The sequence below is a fragment of the Toxorhynchites rutilus genome, chromosome 3 (assembly GCF_029784135.1).
Source record: "Toxorhynchites rutilus septentrionalis strain SRP chromosome 3, ASM2978413v1, whole genome shotgun sequence".
Taxonomy (NCBI): domain Eukaryota; kingdom Metazoa; phylum Arthropoda; class Insecta; order Diptera; family Culicidae; genus Toxorhynchites; species Toxorhynchites rutilus.
Window position 1 is genome coordinate 285,684,666 of NC_073746.1, and position 16,073 is coordinate 285,700,738.

At 36.7% G+C, this 16,073-nt stretch overlaps 1 protein-coding gene across 13 annotated transcripts in view; it reads right to left on the minus strand.

The window, feature by feature from the left end:
• The window catches only part of LOC129780389 (zinc finger CCCH domain-containing protein 13), a 372,838-nt gene that overhangs the window by 146,515 nt on the left and 210,250 nt on the right, over window positions 1-16,073 (minus strand). For 12 of the 13 annotated variants that reach the window (XR_008743905.1, XM_055788605.1, XM_055788603.1 and 9 more), the window contains one exon: window positions 12,485-12,513. The gene's annotated coding sequence lies outside the window, so the exon portion shown is untranslated. Of the gene's footprint in view, window positions 1-12,484; window positions 12,514-12,865; window positions 12,945-16,073 lie in introns of those variants that run through there. The other variant, XM_055788607.1, reaches the window with a different exon arrangement.

A 16,073-nucleotide genomic window follows, 5' to 3' on the forward strand; every position in this document is an offset into this window, starting at 1 on the left:
TACACGAAAAAGAACCATAACAATAGTTTTCAATATAACGTTACAGTCGCAATTTTTTTTTTTTTATTAAATCGTTTATTTTTACAGGCTCAGTTACATAAGTTTAAAGGAGCCAAACTCCTATCTGTATTGTTACAAGTATATATAAACATTTTTCATTAATTCTAGTGTTAATGAAGTAGAGAACCGATTACTCGCGGTTTGCTCGAGTTTAGAAGGGTGTCAGTCGCAATTGTCACGTGGGAAATTCATGAACCAAATATGATTTGCTGTAAGGAGTAAATCTCAGTTTCAGTACTGAACGAAGTAGTAGTATCATGGTTATCGTCATCAACAACTGCACTGGTTTTCTTGAAACGTGACCAAAATTATTCCAAACTTATATTTTATATGAACAAATAGCACTGTGTGGGTAAAAATAGAACTGTCCATCCCGGGTAAACGCGATCGGCAACAGCCAAGTATAGGGGACCTTTTTACCTATGCGGTATCGCTTGGTCTGTTTTATATGGTGCAATATTTTTAGAGGAATCAATTCACTTTGTTTGATAAAAAGCTTCGTGGATTGTTTTGTTGGATTGATGTGTTGTTATCGCAATAAAACACCTGATACTCCCACCATATTCCTGTTTCACCCGCATCACAAAATATGTTTTTCTTTTCAGTCTGTTTGAATGTCAGTAAAATTATTGGAAAACACTTGTTGTTCTTCTTCCGTTGTGATAGTGTCGTCCGCAGCACAGTGAGTCGCTCCTGGGATAAACTAGTGACTTGAGTTAAGCTGAACCGTTAAGGAATAATTTCTAACATCTGGCTGTTTGAGAAACTTGATCATAAGACATACTCTATGTAATAAATAAATAGAACTCGAAATAGCATGAAAATCTTTTTTTTTAAATACACGAACATGGAAACACGACAACACTACGAGCCATCACATCCACCGTATTCGCCTGATCTGGTCCTTCCAATTTCCATTTATCCATATTTATGTTTATGTTATGTGATACCATATTTGGCTAACGGTGTACGATACTTTGTATAAGGCATTTCCCTTCATTTGACATTAACATTTTTGCATTGTTTTTGCTTCATTCCTTCATACGATTTTTTTTATTTACCTTTCCGAAATCGGTAAAAAAATATTTCTTACTTATCCGATATATCATAAGAAATTGTGTGATTAATTTGGAACACTCCCAATACTGTTGCTGATCACGTCCAGGCAATATCAGCCATCGGCTTTCCATGTAAATCTGATCCCAATGATTCTTTTTACAACATTTTTGCGTTCTTCGATATGCTCCCCGTTCAATATGTGCCACCAAAGACAATTTGTGTAAACGTGTATCAGATTGAGGCAATGGCTCATTATTCCTCACGTTCTTCCTCCTTTATTCCCTTCCGCAAACATGCTTTTTGCGCACTTTTTCTTCCCGCTGTTGCTGTCGTTCATTGTTGTAATAAAGTGATAAATCCCTTCACTCATAATGTCTGTTACACAAGGGAACTGCCAGCAATAAGACCATACTGATCTGTATGGATAAGAGCAGGAACGGAAAATGACGCACTTTTCGTGACTTTAAAAGTTTTTATTGTTTCTGTGCTTCTGCTGCCGCCTATCCAAAGTGCCCCTCACCTCGAGCGAAACCTGCAGCTAACACACTAAATAAAAAGTGCGTGAAAAATTTACGAGCACGGGTAATTTGACATTATTGCCGTAAAGAAGTTATGAAGATTTCTAACAGACAGGCGAAACCCGAAAACAGTGGGGAGATAGAGGGGAGTATTCGCATCCCCGCTGTGTTTCAATATTCCCATCATAGCTAAACATCGAAAAGTTCGAAAAAGAACCGTACGGTGGGAGCAAATATTTGCGCAGCAAAAGCCACACGTTACACATTTCCTTTCGCATCCACCCTCCATCTCCATGGGGGTACAAGTTCTCCTTCTCACCAAGAAACAGACACAAACGATAGGGCCGATCGAAGGGAAAGAGGATGATAAATACACGCAAGTGGAACGGGGGACCAAAAAATTATCTGCATATGCTTTGTGTGCATCGAAAATCGACTCATATCGTTGGAAAATGGGATTTCGAAAGCAATTACTCTGAACTCTGTCGTTCTCTGCTGTAGTCCAGAAATGAATCCGGTAATCGACGTCAAAGAATTTCTGCACAGCTATGAAATCCAATTTTACCGTCAGCACAAAGGTAAATAATGAGTGGGACAGAGACAGCGTGATTGAATCGTGGCTTTGAGGTGCAGCACAAGAATTGAGAATGTTTCTTTCATCATCAGATGATATGTTTTTTTTTGAATCGGTTTCTGATCGATTTTCAATCTACCGAAAATAAAATTGTAATCGAATTTTTCAGTCTCGAATGTAGTGCATCAAATTCCAATTAATGTTTTTTTTTATATGAAAGTATCATGATTCTTGTTACATTTTGTGGTATTGAAACAACCGATATGCTATATCATTTTTTGAACTTCTTGAGACATTTGAAAACATATCTATTTTTGATGAATAGATTAAGTAGCATATATTTTATTATTAAGAATATATACATACTCGAATAGATTGCGAACTCAAAATTTTTGGGTGATTTTTTAAATGCTGTAACTTCGTGAAAAATCAACGCATGAAGATGAGATGTACATCATTTTGTTTTTTTCATGTTTTGGAATATTTTACGAAGGCTTTTTTATCTGGGTGTGTATAGATGTGGCGAACAAAAATATCGGATGAAATAAAACATCGATTTATTTCTATTTTTTCAAACTTTTTGTAGACTTCTGCTAGTCAACGGCTAGCTGCTAGCAAATCCAATCAACTTCATCAAACAGCTTCCAGTTGATTGCTGAAACGTTTCCGTAGGACCTTCCCATACAGAGAAATTTCTGTTTGATAGAAAAATTAACTCTTCGTCCTTGATGATGAACATGAAATCGTGAAGATCGATGTTTTTTCTTAGATTTTTTCGATCTTGTTTTTTCCAATGTACATTGATTTTAAATCTCACCAACTGTAAATTTTATAAACATAATGTCAACATATGGATAGCTTTTGAGGATGTCAAATTAGTGATAGTAAATAAAATGGGGCGATCTTGGATCCACATTTAGAAGATCGATCTTTTCCTCTCCGATTTCCGATCAATTCTCCAAAAAATCGCGAAAATCAATCTTTTCTTTTCGGTTTATCCGATATTTTTGATCGCAGAAACAATTTTTTTTTCAGTGAACATCGATTTTAATCTCACCCGAAACCACTTGACAAATTTCATAAACATGGATCCCTTTCAAAGGTTGTCAAATTAGTGGTCGTAAACTTAAGAGAACACATTAAAAATTATTAACTTTTAAGTTTTTCACTTCCAAAATGTTATTAAAATCCACTAATTTAATTGTTCCATTACTATATCATGTACTAAATTTTCTCATCTTTCAAATGAAAACATCAGAATCGTTTTCTGTAGCGTACTTTTTAATGTAGAGTCAGTTTGAGGCCGAAACAAACAAAAGTTCTATAACTCTGTCATTGTTGAATTTCGAACATATGCGTAGAGGATTTTTTTCATAAAATATGATCGTCTATCACCCTTGTACCCTTGTCATCGCGAATGCGTTTCATACCGTTTCCACCGTGAAGTGTATTCGTAGTGTATTCGAGAATCAGGCCCAGTGAAAAGAAAATTGTATATAATTGAGTTCGCGCTGTACTACCATGATTTTCACTAAATAATTGACAGACGTGTGACGACGTAGACGTATGACACGATTGTATTCAACGGAATTATTGTCAGCGGTGTTCTGGATGAATACCAGTTGTTGAATTTTGTTGAAATAATTCCATGATGGTTCAAGGTACCCTGGATAATACAACTTTTTTTGTGACCTTCTTTCTGAGAATCAACTTTCTATTCAGTTAATAACTCAACTGCAAAAACTTTCCAATTTAAGTTTGCTATAGAATCCGATAGATGAGGTTCCGACCTATTTTCCACATTGATAAATACAGCTGGGAATGTATTTGCAGCTAAGTTATGACCCAAAGAGAGAGTCGATGTAGACAAATCGATCAAATCACTTACACCCCTTTCATTCTAAGCCCCTCAATTATATTGAACAAGTGAATAAATTAGAAAAAGGCATTCGATTTTTCAAAGATCGATTCAGTGAAGATCAATTCTTTGGTACCGATTTAATCAGTGAATCGATCCCTGCGCCGTTTAAATTAATTTAAATAAATAATGTTTCTACTAAGTGATTTTATGCATTAGTTTTCGCGATTAAATTCTAAAACTGTTTCTTGAGATGTGTAGTTGAAAATCAGAATTGGGAAAAATAACAATAAAACAACATTTTCGAGAAAAGGCTGCAATATATTATAAGCCTCGTAATTTGTTACTCAATAATTTCGGTCGATTTTTCCTGCACCACGATTTTCTTGGTGATCTCCATCGTCCTCAATTTAGCGGCGTCCTCTTCTGGGACTTCTTGCGGGACTAGGGGAGCTTCTACGACGACTACGACTACGTCTACGCAGAGATGCGCCTCGGGACCTCGATCGACTGCGGGAACGGCGACGACGACGACTCATTGCGTCCTGAGTCGGATCCGGCGAGGGCCCATGAGGCGTCTATAGATAAATATTACACTTAAATATCCCGACGTTAGATCGCTGGAACACGGGGCTTACGTATTCATTCGGTGAGCCTTGAATTTTCATCTGCATCGACGATTTCAAATTGTTTCTTGATAAACTCTTGAAAGTCTTGCGTTCTGTACGTCCAACTGTAGATATATAATGAAAATTTTCAACCTTCTTCCGTTCCCCTGCTTGCTTTGATTGGATTTTTCGTATTAGATCAAATTTCATATCAGAGGCGGATAAGGTGTTAGATCAGTGTAATACATATCAGGGAAGAGTAGTATGCAAGGTACATTGAAATTGATAAACAAATGGTGTCGTCATTATTGGCATCGATTATGAAATTTATACAGAAAAAACGAGGGAACATGCACACGGTTTCATGATAATTTAATAGTTTAATGATTGCAAACTCATAAAACAGTTTGGTTGTCAATGATTGATATTATTATCGGAAGTTATTCCCTTCATTGATTTAGGCAGTTGGCTGAGAGCAGTCGTATTGTTAGTCCTTGGGAACAGTACGGTTTTTGATGAAATTTTTTATTATTGCAAACAATTTTTATAGGTGAGGGAGTACAGAAGACACACACAAATGTCGCTTTTATTAATCTTCCCCAACGTGACTCTACAAATTCCCACTGCACACTGTCACATTATACTCATATGAAGATAATGTGGCAGTTTGCAGTGAAAATTTATGGACGTTGGGAAAAACAAAAAAAAACGTTATTTCTGTGCCGTTTTCACTCCCTCGCATTCATAGAAACAAACAAATTTTTATTATTTTAGCGATACCAGGATGTTATATAAAAGGCTCACAATGTCGGTATGTCTGATATGGGGAAACAGGTTGCAATCGAGCAAATTCAACGAAAAAGCTATTGTCTCCAAGGACCAAGAATAAAACTGCTTTTTGACCCTTTTTAACATTTGAATAATACAATAAATCACAATACAATTGTAAATTGAAAACAAAACATTTTGAAGAATTGATGAGTATTTTTGCTGGAAAACCATGAAATCATAAGTAATTTCAATATATCTTTTGTTTCTTCATATGTAAGTATTCAGTACAAATAATAACGATTCCATTTCGTTTACCAATTGAAGCATACTTCACCTACTACTTCACTGCGGTATAATTACAATCGTATAAAATATCAATCAAAATATTTCTTTATCATCTATATCTCTATATCATTGATGGATTAAGTCGTACATCGGTATAACATACATCTTAATATCGCTCTATGCAGTATTATAAACGTAAATAATATTTATTTTAAATAATTCTAAAACTGTATAACGTATAACGTAAACGTATAACGAGCATTATAATATCGCTATGTACCACATTTCATGCGTCGCCTCCACTTTTGCATGCATATGTCAGTTATACGCATCATATACCACCCAAATGTGTCTTGGATATGTGTATATCGCCTCCAATTTAGGCTTTTTATGCGATTTAATGTTTGCTGGGTAGCACACAGAATTCCTCCGTTGAACTGATATTCGCTGTAACACACCAAATTTGATCATAGCAAAGGTGGATTTGGGAAATGTAAAGAAAGTTTGTGATATGGCGATAGATTTTCGGATAGAAAAAAACGTTTTTACAATCAAAAATTATGAATGAAAATTGCATATCCCGATAGAAAAAAATATACCCAATGTTAACGAGTTTCTAATTTTCGGCCAATGTTGAAGAAATCTGGAACGAAAATTATTTCTGATAAAATTTTTTTTTTATTCTAAAAATGACATTTCAGTGAAACTCTGAGTATTTTTGACGTAGAACTACGTCTTTAATTAAGGGTGCGAAATCAGAAAACAGGTCACGTTTTTATGAAATAAAGTTAACGTTAATAACTATTTTTGCCACGAACGGATTTTGGCGATTTACATACCAAACGATTCGGAAATTTCCTAAAATTTGTTTGATATGCTATACATTACAATCCCAAAGCCTGTATATCGTTTAAATTGATGAAAATTGGAAGCATTCCCATTTCCCCATACAATTGTTCTGTCCATTTGTGTGCTTTCCCGAACAGAGGTGTCAATAACGAGCAACGAAGGGGAAATCGTAAGATGTAAAGTCTCCGTGAACAGGGGAAAAGAAGAAGAACGTAGGGTAATATTTACCTAGAGTATAAACAGTGGGTTTCGCTGAGGAAAACTTTCATTCTTCGTGGGGAAATAGACTGAACAACATCGTTGCTGGGCGAGCTGAACGGCGAGGGATCGAATGCTTTTCTCAAGGCAATGGGGATGGAGGAGTAATATTGTGGATAAAGTAAAGTTTTCCAAGGGCCTTTTTGAAGGCTAGAGACGAATGAACTGAAGAAGTTTAAAGTCTCAAGCAAGGAAGGAAGGCAAACTTTCAGTATCGTTCTGTATTCAAAGCAATGAATATCGCTTATTCTTCCTTGTTTTGCGTCATCACATGTCTTCGTTTCGGATTGAGCTGTAGACGCGACCAAATTACTCACTCACTGATGTCTCTGGCATTGCAATGATTGCATCAAACTGACGTCATTGCATTAAGGTTCCGAGCTACACAATTGTGTGGGGAATCATCAAGCTAGGCTATCGTCAGCTCACCTAGAAAATTAATGTTCTGGAATTTTATCAGTGATTTGGTTTCGCATCACGGTAGGAAAACTCTCTCCACAAAGAATGGCAGCTAAGCTTATCTAGACTGGCAATATTAACAGAAAGGGCTTCTGTTGAGAAGAGCACAGAACGGAGATATGTGTGTGTATATTTAGTTGCTTCAAGTCATCGATATATGGATATTTGTATGCGTACGTGCGTGCTTCATAACCCGTACGTACAAATAGTGCATCTTTGCTACGCTGAAACCCTATTTGTATCTGCTCCCGTGTGCATTGGACCTGTAACGATGCAAAAATTGCCTAATTTTTATGCTATGATTGACTACTGTTTTGTGTTGCAAATTATGCAGTCGTAATGATAAATATAAACAAGGAGGGGAGATAGTGGGAAGGAAATATTTATATTTACGTATTAGTGATGAATCTCTGCTAAGTCAAATATTCAGCCTTTTTCCGAGCAGTTAACATTGTTTGTTTTCTGTCATCAATGCATTGAACTGGCGCTATGGTGAAGCAAGTGTGAAGGTTGTGCACCAAATAATTATTTGGGGGATACCAAGTTATTCAATAAGTTATACTAAGTTATTGATTTATTTGGGTTCGCGTGCCAGTCGCAAAACTGCTTTCAACTAGGATTGCATTTACGCTGATCTTGTGCTACTCTTTTCGAGGTTGTTGAGATTAACAGATATACTATATTTCGTTTATTTAGTCACCAAGAAAGTAAATGGCGTTCTGAAATTTGTCGCCATGAAAGTAAATGGCGATCTGAAATTTTGTATGTGATTTGGTTTCGCTTGCCAGTAGCAAAACTTTCTCCACTAAGGATGAACTAAGATTGAACAAGAATGAATCATCAAACAATTATCGTCAAATGGTTCTACAATAATAATCATTTTAGGGCGACCAAACTGGTAGAATGGTTATTTCAAAATTTTCGTAGCATTATAAAATAATATCCGCAGTTATAAACTAGCGACTTGAATTAAACTACAGCGTAGTTCTACGTCAACAATGCGATCGTGTCTTGAACACAGCCTCCTATAATTTTTTTTAAATAATAGTCAATAAAGATTCGGTAATACGTGTTTTGATCATCAATCAATTGTTTTCATAAGGGTTCCAACAGATTGGAACTTCCAAAGTTTCAATGAAAAAAATTAGTCGATGTTCTTTGAATGTCCAAAAAAAACAGGTTCTGAGCCTCACTTAATAGTTACTGCAAAATTTTATTTGAACCTCACCATTAATACACATTTATCAGACACTATACTCAAACTAGCGTTGGTAGAAAACATTTCATCTTCGGCAGAAAAAATGCTTTTTCTTGTCCAGAAGGGTCAAATGAGCAAATAAGATCAGCAGACATATTTTTCTTTTCTCTCTTTTCATCTCAACTCATGTAATCGGGGATCGAAACAGGGCCGGCTAGAGTACAAGGCTGTTTTACACGACCACATTATCCACATGGTGCTAATGCATAAATGCGTGATAATATTACACCTCATTATAAAATGAAGTTGGACAATGTTTTCTAAGAGTAAAAAGGAGAACTTAACGTGAATCTATATCCATCTCGGTCTAGGCCATGTTGCAAAGTATACGAAAAGCTTTAATCCGTGCTTATTTGAAATGTGTCTCTTGTTTCGTTTGCTCATATTGATCATATATTGAGTATTTGAGAGTCATGACAGTTTCTATTATATTAGGCTCATTTAATGTCATAAATCGGGATGAAAAACCTGTGCTAAAATTAATTTTGGGTGTAGTTTCGGTCATGTTTATTACCGTTTACAGAAAACGTGGTACTCTATTTCACAGAATATTTATGAATTTTATGATTTAAGAACATTTATTAACAGAAATGTCAGATGTGATGTCGTGTTTTCATTGCCGTGTACATAATACCCCTGTTATAGAAGCTCGCTACCTTATTGGCAAAAAAACTCGGATAGCCAATTTTCACAGGCCTCTTTTGTGGCTAACTTCTGACTACCTAGCTCCTTCGCCATGGACAAAAACAGGTGGTAGTCACTTGGTGCAAGGTCCGGACTATACGGCGGATGCAAAAGAACCTCCCATCCGAGCTCCCGGAGCTTCTGGCGCGTCACCAAAGAAGTGTGTGGCCTGGCGTTGTCCTGATGGAAGACAATGCGGCCTCTGTTTATCAAAGATGGCCTCTTCTTCATGAGTGCTACCTTCAAGTGGTCCAGTTGTTGGCAGTACAGGTCCGAATTGAGCATTTGGCCATAGGGAAGCAGCTCATAATAGATTATTCCTTGAAATCCCACCAAACACACAACAGAACCTTCCTGGCCGTTAATGAGGGCTTGGCCACCGTCTGAGCCGCTTCAGCGGGCTTCGACCACGACCGTTTGCGCTTCACGTTGTCGTAAGTGATCCACTTTTCATCGCCAGTCACCATCCGCTTCAGAAACGGGTCGATTTTGTTGCGATTCAGCAGCGATTCACATGCGTTGATACGGTCAAAGATGTTTTTTTTGCGTCAACGTGTGTGGCACCCATACATCGAGCTTCTTTGTGAATCCAAGCTTCTTCAAATGGTTAATAACGGTTTGATGACTTATCCCCAGCTCTTGGCCGATGCTACGGCTGCTACTATGCCGGTCTTTCTCGGCTAATTCAGCGATTTTGTCGCAATTTTCGACGACAGGCCTTCCGGAGCGTGGCGCATCTTCGACGACCTTCGACGACCTCTACACCAGAACGAAAACGTTGAAACCATCGTTGTGCGGTGGAAATGGAAACTGTATCGGGTCCATAAACTGCACAAATTTTATTGGCAGCTTGAGATGCATTTTTGCCTTTGTCATAGTAGTACTGTAAAATATGTCGGATTTTCTCTTTATTTTGCTCCATATTTGCGACACTATAACTCACGAACGACTTAACCAAACAAAACACTGTCAAGGACTATATTATAATACCTTTCCAACAAGCTATAGTATGACTCGATACAATGAATACAACTAGAACTACGCGCTTACAACGACACATCGCGGAAATACCGCAGGACTTTTTTGATAGCCGCATATATGGCTTTTGTGACATTCTGCTTTTTTCTTTCTAGTTATTTCCGTTGGACTCTTTTCCTTCGTGATTTTTGTCTGGGAATCGGTGACATACTCAACAATTGCTGTCGATTTCTTCACGATCAAATTTTGTTGGCTATCTCCAACATCCACAATTCGGTGGCGTCTTCTTCTTGGGCTTCTTACAGGACTAAGGAAGCTTCTGCGACGGCTACGACTTCGTCTAGGCTGAGGTGCGGCCCGATTTCAAAATCTTTCATGGAGAACTCTTGGAAGTCTTGCGTTCTGCTGCAGATGTATAATGAAAATTTTAAACCGTTTTCGTTTCCCTGCTTACTTTGCTCAGGTTTTTCGAATCGAACCAACTATCAGTTCAGTGGTAAATTTGGTGTGTGATTGAAGTCCAATGTGATACATGCCAAGGTTTTTCAGGCTTTTAAGGCTGTGTGATGTTGGATGACAGTAGGCAATTAGGCAACACTACTGCTTTCGAGAACTAAGGATACGACTGACCTGGATGTAATTGAAATATATTTTCACTTTCTGTGACAAATGCTGTTTTATTTCATTGTGTTATCTCTTTCTCTTCTCAAGCGTGCTATCATTTTTTTTAATATTTCATTATTTGTTGAAGATAGGTTAAAGTATTGCTTAAATTAGTAAAATCATTATGAAGGACTTAGAGAGTCTTTACTTTACTTTTTCCAATATATCGCTTACTAATTAGCCAACCAACAATTTCTGGTAATAAAAATTTTCAATTTATTTCAATAATTTGTTTCACAAATTAAAAAAAACACATGAGTAATTTTATCACTGGATGTTCATTTTGTGCGTTCTAATTATTCGATATTGCAACCAGGAAGTAATCAATAGCTATGAATACTAACAGCTGAACGGCTGGTTTGATTGATTATAACGGAACGATATTTCAAAGTAAACCACTGAAAACCTACGCTAACTCAAACCCGTCTTCTTCTGCGAGTGATGTATATAAAGCTGTCAAGTCTGGGTGGAACGTCAAAATTAATATAACGACGTGTTAACACGCAGATGTTGTGTTCCTGCAAAGCACACTCTCCATATACAGTAGGGACAAAGATTCCAACACCAAGAATTCAACCAGCAGCGATCTCTCGCAAGCACTGAGCTCAGAAGAGGTGCGGCTTTGATCAGATCGAACTCAACGGGGAGAAAAAATCTACTTCCAGAGGCAAGCAGAATTGCGATGTTGTGTTGCAACCGAGAGAATAATTAAGACAGCATTCTCGTTCGAACTTCTGTAACAAATTGGAAACCGAATCAATACAAAGTTTCAAACTCCAGCTGCGCGTAATGACTTCAGATCGAAAAGCACCATCCAATCGATCGGCCCAGCGGTTATTATTTTTAATTCGCTGGTCAAATAACGTTTCTAACTTGCAGCAGTTCCAGTAGAACTGAAGGCGGAATGAAATTGGCTCTCTTCACGAAATCCCATACCACGACATGCTGTGCGGTACGCAGCATGTTTCTGCGTCCAATAGCCGAGATTAAAAAATATATCTTGAATCAAGATGATAATGAAATTAATCGAACAACTATGAAGTGGCAATAAAACACAAGAGAAAACGAAAACAAATGTGTAGATTCCGATTGATCCTCCGATTGATTCAATTATTTCAAATTGATCACCTGGTATTGTTGAACAGTGCTTATCAATAACCAAAGTTGGTGTTTTCAAAAATACCTTCTGTTGGAAAATGTTAATCGATATATTCTTTGATCACGCAGTCGAGGAGAAACACTCGTGGGATGTCAAATGCGATTCTTTAAAATTTCAATGTTGAACACTAACGGATATTCGCTTAGAAAAAATAACCCCTCGTTAACACAAGTACCGAGGATTCGAATTAATAATTCAACTTGACCATGCAACCGATTGGCGCACATCTTTCATACAAACAAACGAGTGTTCGCAAAGGGAGATGTTCCGCCACTCGTTAGGTATTCATGAAATAATTCACCTGGGATACTTGGCGAGCATATGCGTCTGCTCGTACGATAGAAGCTGATTACAAATGATGAATTCATGTTTGCGCCGTTAAAGAATGGAGCGGAGTTGACAATTTGAATGATAGTAATACATGTTTTTTCACATCTGCCTACCTGTACCAGTCACGATGAGATTTGTAAGTCTGAAAGAGAGAGAAAAATGGAAAATTATCATAAAAGTTATCATAAATTTTCGAACTTTCATAGTAATAGTTATCATAGTGACTAGTGACTAGTTTATTAAACATAAAATTTTTAGGATTGAAATTTGACTTCTTTAATCTTACATTCAAGTAATGCTATCTATCTTGCTTTATAAACGCAACTAAAACACGATATTTTTTAAGCAAATCGAGACGGACAAAAGAATACAGAGCACTTCACAAAAATCTATAAGTGTGGGTGCCTGCTTGAAAATTGATTTAATTCGCGGTTGGTCAGCGGTTGATGCATGCTCTCGGCTGACAACAAAAGCACTATAAATATTGTACTCACTCTAGCCAACCTCAGCTTCTGTTTTGCTACTGTGTTGAAATGACGTGCAAAATTACTTCAATGTTCACCTCAAAATGTATCCTCAGTACATTCACATTGCAGAACTTTCATTGACGCGCAATTTTATTCTAATCCTGCTTCAGCCAACGAACAACCAACTTTCACACAAGGAAGTTTTGCCCGACGCGAAGTCTGAGAGCGATATCGCTTCGGAGAGTTGATAGTTTGTTGTGAATGCAAGGAATCACACCGCAATGCAATTCTGATCTTTTATAAACCTTTTTTTCCTCAAATATGGTGGAGACTCGAAGAAAAGATTGGACATGCCGTGGCGGGTTCAATACCGTTAGGCGGAGAGTGTTTACGTATGATTGAATCACGCGTAAGCATTACTAATTTTATCTGTTGTCAAGGGTAGCTGATGGTGGTGGTGCAGCAAATATAGAATCGCCTGTGGTTTTAGTGGGTGTACAAAAATAGGGTGCGCTACGTGCATTGGCAATAAGGATACAAATCTCGACATATGGTCAGCTTGTGTACTGATACTTCTATTGCATTTTAATTTTGGCATGTTGTGTGAGGTGACATGAACACATTTCTGTGGGGTGAATTGGTCCTACAGGTTTGAGGCTTTTCTTTGGTCTAATTGATTCCAGATGCCGCTGAATTACAAAAAGAGGATGGGCTGACAACGTTGGAAGAAGGAGGGGCTTGAATAAGCAACGCAGGCCATCAAGAACGGATTTTCTTTGACCAAGCATCGAAAGTGTTTGAAAATGCTCGAACAACAGTGAAGAGAGCCATACAGAATTCGAGATGGTCTCAATCCAATTTTTCTGGCATGGAATCCGGCCAACACACCTGGTATCGATCCCACTGTTACTGATTGTAACATTATCCAAAAGTACTTTACATAAACATAAATATTTTTTTTTCGATGAAACATACACTGGACCCCACAGACGATGCAAATCACCCCGCATCAAATTTTAATGTCCATGAATCATCTCTTAGGCGATTTGCTTAGGGGGTCCAAATTCTCCCCATTTCCCCATTTCCCATGGTGTGTTATTGATGATAATGATGTTTTTGATTTAAAGCGGCTCTTAACATTCTCAGTTCATTCACTTCTAGCCTTGAACATATCCAATTTGGAAAAAATAAACTAAACTCTCGGTCTCGCTGCCGGTGCAGTCTGGTCACTAGCTGGATGACTGATGAATAGTGAATGACTTATTGTTGATTTTTTTGAGATCAATCATACAATTTTCGTTAATTCGAGCATTGTTTACGGGTTCAAAGTGGCATCAAAATACAGTGCACTTCGAGTCGAACGTGAACAATTTTTCCCAGCAGAATTTCCCAGCGGTGAGAGTTGTGTTCTTGTGCGGAAAACTGAAGGTGAAATTTAGTTGGTTCGGATTTTCTGTTGTTTTTCAAAAGGTACTGATTGGCATAATGTGTGGATTATTTCTTTGAATAATGATTTTTTTGTGAGCGTTGAGATGTAATTTTGCTGAGAGATACTGAAAAACTACTTGAATATTCAATAGTTCTGAAACATAACGCTCTAGACAGCGAACAATCAACAGTAAATATTAATACTGAGAGTCGAATTGACATTATGCTCGAATTGGCTTTTCATTTCTTTTCCAATCGTTAGAATCTCGCAATGCAAGTACCGTTCTGAATCATATTCCGGACGGTTTATTTGAACCTCTAGGTGGTGGTTTGACGTAGGATCTATAGTGAAAAACGTACTTTTTCGTTTATTTCACGCCATCCTCAAAAGATCCGAGATAAAAATTCGAAAAAAATACTGAATGTGCATCTTACTACGGTGTATCAAGAAAAATTTCATCAAAAATTTTAGTACAAAAAAAATTGAAATTTTGAAATTTTTGTTTGAGATTTAGAGATTCAGTACTACTCTAATTCATATTTAAATGTGTTTCTACGGCTTTTCTAGGTATGTGTGATTTTTTTCAGTGTTGCGCGGTATCAAAAAATATTTTTTTTATATTTCCAAAGAGTGGTTAGGTAAGGGAGTAAAAAGTGCCCACAAACCAAATCACTAGCTGTATGGCAAATATTGTAAAGGATATTAAATAAGAAATTTTGGTGGTTTATTTAAACCCCTATGTGGTTTGACGTAGGATCGTACTTTTTCGATTATTTCACGCCATCCTCAATAGATCCGAGATAAAAATTTGAAAAAAATACTGAATGTACATCTTACCACGATGTATCAAGTAAAATTATCAAAAAAAATTTCATCAAAAATTTTAGTACTAAAAACATATTTAAATTCTGAAAAAAAAAATTTTGGGATTTAGAGATTCAGTACTACTCTAATTCATATTTAAATGTGCTCTTACGGCTTTTCTAGATTGATAAATATCTTCAAACTGTTTTTTTTTCAAATATCTAATAATAAAAATAAAATTTAAAAAAATACACAGTACAAAAAATGTTATAGATTTTCTGGCATTTCGAAATTTTGAAAAAAAAATATGACTTTGAGACCCACTCCTGCTCAAATGTTTATTTAAATGCGTTCGTATGTGTCTTTTTTCTACATGTGGCGTAATTTTTCCTGAATTTATAAGAGCATTGTGTGACACAAAAATAATTTTCTTCATCGTCTGCATTATTATTTTTATTTTTTTGAAATCGAATATTTTATTGTATTCGTGGTTTTCAATTGAAAGATTAGAATAAAAAAAACAAATCGGATTTGTGGTCTCAAAGTTATATTTTTTTTCAAAATTTCGAAATGCCAGAAAATCTATAACATTTTTTTGTACTGTGTATTATTTTTTTATTATTTTAATTTTATTATTAGATATTTGAAAAAAAAGCTTGAAGATATTTATCAATCTATATTTATCAATAATATCAATCAATATCCCCGTCCGGGATATCTTAGGTAGCCGGGATCCTGATCTTCTGCTTCATCTATACCTGTTCCTCAGAAACGCCGATGTCAACGTTTAATGATGTTTCCTTCGTTGTGTCCCTGTTTCATATCCCTCCTATCCGATCTATAAACTTTTACTTAGTCGCGGCAATACATACACACACTCTTTACAGATGCACGGGCCGAAGGTTGTGCAGTCCACTGATCATTCAACAAGAGCCAAAGGTTGTACCGCTCATGACAACTCTACACGAGCTGATGATTGCGCCGGCTAGTGACCATTCTATC